Source organism: Argentina silus (assembly GCF_951799395.1).
Source record: "Argentina silus genome assembly, chromosome: 18".
Taxonomy (NCBI): domain Eukaryota; kingdom Metazoa; phylum Chordata; class Actinopteri; order Argentiniformes; family Argentinidae; genus Argentina; species Argentina silus.
The window spans coordinates 13,267,619-13,273,618 of NC_139672.1; positions in this window are offsets into that span (position 1 = coordinate 13,267,619).

A 6,000-nucleotide genomic window follows, 5' to 3' on the forward strand; every position below is an offset into this window, starting at 1 on the left:
CAAAGCATAGGACTGAGATATCCTGGAAAGTATCTGGAGGAGTCAGATCCTGTTTATGATCAGACCCTGGTTGCTCTTTCCACAATGTCTTCATCCCTTACTCCCACTGGAATCTGATGACAAACTAGGTTTAACCTTCCAGCAATGAGAAGCTGGACTCCACATCGTAATGCATTGGACTGTGGGAGTGTTTTTCACAAGTGAATGATGGATTCGACTGTAGTAGTAGTGGCCTGTAGTATGATTCAGGGCATAGGGTGAAAGGAGGTAGTAAAGCTCCTCCCATTGTTGTGAAATGACTCATGAACACCTTCAATCACAGGAGAAGGAACAAGAGGTGTGGTTTGTGACCCCTCCCCTAACTAATTCATAAGAAATCAGTATTGATGACTAACAGTACAAAAACAGTGTTTTATTTTTTCTTCTTCAAATATTTCGCCATCCCAATCGTTACGCAATAAATTCATTGCATCATTGGTCTTTGCATTAGTAGGAAGAAGGAAGAAACCATACAAATGCACTTTGATGAATGAATAATTCATTAATACATTGGAAAGTCAATGTATTTTGCACTATATGTTTTTGTTTTATAACATGTATGTTTGTTGACTTGAACTGAAAGAAGAGAATTTGATTCAATATAAAATACAAATAATAATTTAATGTCTGATTATGAAGCTGATACTCTTTACACATTCATTTTCTTCATTCATTTCTGTCTGAGGCTGGTATCACTAGCTTGCTAGTCAGAGCTAACTATCCCACTACAGTCAGTCAGACCTGCTGGTCTAAATATACACTCTCTCTCTCTCTCTCTCTCTCTCTCTCTCTCTCTCTCTCTCTCACCCTCTCCCTCTCTCCCTCTCCCTCTCTCCCTCTCTCTCCCTCCCTCTCTCTGTCTCTCTCTCTCTCCCCCTCCCTCTCTCCCTCCCTCTCTCTCTCTCTCTCTCCCTCTCTCTCTCTCTCTCTCTCTCTCTCTCTAGGAGATAAAAAAGACTGAAAGCTCAATTAGCTTTACTTCAAAGCAGGCAGCATGTTCAATCCTTCCCCTGGCATTTCAACTTGTGCCAGTTCTTTCATCTCGTCCCATGTCCCACACTTAGACGGAGTCAGGAAGTCATCATTGCTATCGCTTGGCATTCTGGGATACTGGAGGACATGAGGGCTTTGTAGTCTATGAGGTCAAATCAGTAGTCTATGAGGTCAAATCATCAGGACATGGTATCTTTTTTGGCTGCAAGTCATCTTCAACTCCAAATGTATTTTTTTTTTCTTTTGAAATCCTTTGAAAGTGAGTTGCTTCTCTGCTGACACCAATGTCAGTTGGCAGGTTTATGACTTGGTGTTGCAAATGCATGTAGTAAAAAGCACAACAAAAATCCCACCTAGCTTCTTTCTATGCATATCCCGACTTACAGGAGCGGCCAGTGTGTCAGGGGTCAGGGGTCGATTTGGAATTCAGCATATGATTACACATTACGAAAGTGGGAGACATTCACACTTTGCAACAGCGGGGCACGAAGCCAGCTCCTTCAGAGTCTCACCGCTCACTCTCCCACACTCGCCTTCTTTCACATGACAAATTATTCATATTTCCACCCGATGCGTTTCCTCCGACTGCACCGCCACAGACAAAAGAAACCAAAAAAAGCGCTGATGCGGCTTGAAGGATGGTGTTTTCGTAAGTGGTTAGGCGTCGCTGTCACAAAGGCTGTCACCCGCCGCTATCCATTAGCCTTCTGTAGGGGAGAGGAAGTGATCCGGGGCCCTTATTGTGTGCTTGGCAGACCCCTGTGTGTGTGTGTGTGTGTGTGTGTGTGTGTGTGTGTGTGTGTGTGTGTGTGTGTGTGTGTGTGTGTGATGGCGGCAACAGCAGTCTCTGGCTGGAGGGGGAGGAGGTGTTGGGGAGCCCTGTGCTGCTGTGGGCCACAGAGGAAAAGTGGCGGCTCCAGGGGGCCCCACTAGTGAGGGAGTCAGCCGGGCAGGCAAGCAGGCAGGAGGATGGGGCTGGGGATGGGGCTGGGGATGAGGGGAGGAGGGGAGGGGAGGGGGAGAAGAGGTGCTGGGCCGGCTCTTGCCCTCTCCGCTGACAGGATCTGGTCAATGTCCTGCCTCCGAGGGTCGCGGCCCGGCTTACGCACACAAACTTATCTCCAGTGCATCTGCCCGGGCCGCCTGCGCAGTCAGGCTGTCTCCACGGCGGGCCGCAAGCGCTTTCCTGCTGTGGGGGGGGGGGGGGGGGGGGGGGGAGGGGGCAGGGAGGAGGGAGGGGGAATGCAATGGAAGAGAGGAGGGTTAGGGGAGTGGGGGAGTGGGGGAGTGGGGGAAGCTCAATGGGAAACTGACAATGCAGGGGCCTGGCCTGCCAAGTCACAGAGGACGATATGGAAAACACGAGCCGCCTCCTGGGTAAAAGGACCACTTCTGAATTTCGACAAACAAAAATAGCTCGAATGACTGGCTGGTTACTCTCTCTCTCTCTCTCTCTCTCTCTCTCTCTCTCTCTCTCTCTCTCTCTCTCTCAGCCCTCCCCTCCTCCTCCTCCTCCTCACTCTCTCTGCCTGTGACTTGAAATTCCCACACATAAAACGAGCTCATGTTCGAACCCAAGCCGCCTACAAGGACAAAGTAATTTGCTGTAGAGTTTAGAAAAAAAGAGAAAGAAATGTGAAATTTAATAATTCTGCGGAGCCTCGTGTATTTATCATTTCTTCTCTCTGTGGATTGAGATGACCTTATGGTGACCAATTTTGTGGCGCTCGATTCAAGTCCCATTGGCGAGTCATTTCATCATTCAAACAGCACGCGATCCAATTCTCATGACCTAATGCATCGTAGAATGCTATGAAAAGCTGCCAGTTCTGTTTTCTCTATTCTCCCTCTCCACCCTATCATCAACAGAACAAGAGAGCCATGACAGATGCAGTTAGGGGAATAAAGGCAGCTACTTTTGAATCGCTCTGACAGAGTGGTGGAATTGGTAATAAATACATTCTGTACGTAAAGTAATGATAGAGAGCAGTCCGTCGGGAAGTTATCCTGTAGGTGCCAGCCAGGGTCAAGTATCGCAGATCACTGAGACGTGATTTATTACAAATAGGAACTTCCCATAAAAATCTATGTTTAAAGGCATTTAAAGACATCCCATACAACACAAAACAGCCTACAATTGATAAGAACACTAGTTACTAAAGCTCTACAGCCCCAGTACTGTAGATACAGTCGATAGGATACCTAAAAAAGCTTTTTAGCATTTCTTTGGTGTTGGCATTTCTTCAAATCAATGGAAAGGTTCTGCATCGTTCTGGCTCGAAAAACAAGAGATGATTCTCCAGATCTCATAGTCATCCACCAGCCAGAGGATCCACAGTAGATTTTTTCCAAAGCCCTTTTGACAGATACCTGACACTGACTCAGGCACAGCCGTAAACCTTTTAGAGAACAACTCTCCTCATCTGCTCCTCATTGGGATGAGGGTGGGGGGGTCTGTGGGTCTGTTCCAGTCAGACCTTTAACACAGGGTCTACAGAGGTAAGACCCCTCTCTCCTGGTCCTGACCCACTATCATCATGTGACTTCCAAGACCGACAACTATTTGAGAGAGAGAGAGAGAGAGAGAGAGAGAGAGAGAGAGAGAGAGAGGATTGAGGGAAAGAGGGAACATTTTATTTATTATGACATCAACATTATTGATGTTATTTAATAGCAGTTACAATAAAACTGTGTCGTGTAAATGACAAGATGCAGATGAGGACTTATTTAATTTATTTAACCTTTATTTATGCAGGAAGTTACTTTGAGGTCAAAAGACCTCTTTCTCCAGAGTGTCCTGGCTTAGGATGCATATGGTCTTTATTCTCGAAACATAATTTGACAATGGACTGATTGCTACATTATCCACTTCACTGGGGTTGCATTATCCACTTAACTGGGGTTGCATTATCCACTTTGCAGTCATTGACATCACTCTCAACTTATTAAAAGGATGAAGAACTATGAGGGGGAACTGAATTTGTCTCCAACTCAGCAAAAAGGGTATGTGGTTGTGTGTGTGTGTGTGTGTGTGTGTGTGTGTGTGTGTGTGTGTGTGTGTGTGTGTGAATTAAGAGAGAAGAAGAAGGAGGAGTGGAGAGGAGAGACTGAAAAGACACCCTCCTGTGTTAATGTACATTCTGTCCTGGTTTCTCAAGGCTGCCGGACTAGGCTGTGTGTATGTGCGTGTGCTTGTGTGTGTGTGTGTGTGTGTGTGTGCGTGTGTGTGTTTGTGTGTGCGTGTGTGTGTGTGCGTGTGTGCGTGTGTGTGTGTGTGTGTGTGTGTGTGTGTGTGTGTGCGTGTGTGCGTGTGTGCGTGTGTGTGTGTGCGTGTGTGCGTGTGTGCGTGTTTGTGTGGTGTGTGTGTGTGTGTGTGTGTGTGTGTGTTTGTGTGTGCGTGTGTGTGTGTGCGTGTGTGCGTGTGTGTGTGTGCGTGTGTGCGTGTGTGCGTGTTTGTGTGGTGTGTGTGTGTGTGTGTGTGGTTCCTGCTGGTGCCAGGCACAGTGAGCGGCTCAGCCCAGTGTTGACCCTGTACAGTCTGAGTGCATGGTGATGAATACTCTCCTCCCACTCTGGGCGAGGCCTGGCACTGCACGTAGAGACTATGCACATACAGTAGACACACACACACACACACACAAGTGTGTATACTCACCCAGACATAAACACATGCATAGTGTATGCATGCATGCAGACACACACACACACACACACACACACACACACACACACACACACACACACACACCAATGGTATCAAGGGGCTGGGAGGCATTGAATCTTCTTCTTGTAGTTTACCATCACTAATTAATTAAGACCCATCACTAAAACTGACCCAGCAACTCTGAACTGACGATCCAAAGTTCAAAGCTAAGCAAATGCTCTCAACATACTCAAATGTTTCATCACTATCGCCATCACAACAACTGACTTGACCCTTTGTTTTGGAAAGCATAACCTTCAGATTTTATTTTTTATTAGTCGTTTAGTAATTTAACCAGCATATTCCACACATTACCGTTGTTTTCCAGGGAGCGCTGGTATACAAATCCGACTGTTATTGCATATGATTATTATTCAAAAGACAGAGGTTCTATGAAAGATGAGGGTTTAGGTCACTTCAGGTCACATCTCTGACCCATACAGTAACAATGGATTGTCCAGTTACTACCACTATTTTTAGAATTCTCAGGAAAATGCATTTCTCACCACCTCTCTCATCTACTCCCGTAAGACTGCTCACGCACTCTACCACTGTATTATTTATTATTATTATTATTATGAGTCATTCATGAGCAGTATGAAAGACAACAATGTCACAGCCAATTCCTCTGAATGTGTCATTCTGTTTTAGTTGTCTCCCCTCCTCGGTTGCGTCCGAGCGACCTCATTTAGAAATAGTCCCATGTTCCGCTGAGTGAAGCCATATTGTCCCCCGCTAGCCTAGCGCGGTGCCTGGTCCTATCTCAGCAGTCGCCGCCGGCCGTAACCCCCTCACTCCGTCTTACCCACACACCCCTGCAAATGAATACAAATGAGTGTTTTCATTCTGAGCTAGACTGCAAAGTATGTTATCACAAGCCCCGAGTTCTACTCTTAAAGGGAGCAATCTCATCCCCCCAAAGAAAAATAAATATGGGAAGCTCTTGAAGATGCAATCGTATGGATTGTTGATCAAATTGCTTTTAATGTCCTTAATTGCCGGAGCTGAAGAAGATGAATAACAGTTTGATTTAGTGTACCAGTAGTGCTAGTGACAGATTTGTAAAGTGTTCTTGTCAGAGACTCATTGAGAGGGCATATTCATATGGTGGTGTTACCTTCACACAATATGAGATTGTTTGGAACCAGTTCAAAACCATAATGTGGATGCAAGCAAAAAAGACCATAGGCAGTTGAGAAGGGCAATATTAAGGGAAGCAAAGCATTACAAACATTGTGTTTATGAGGGAAATTTGAACAAAAAAT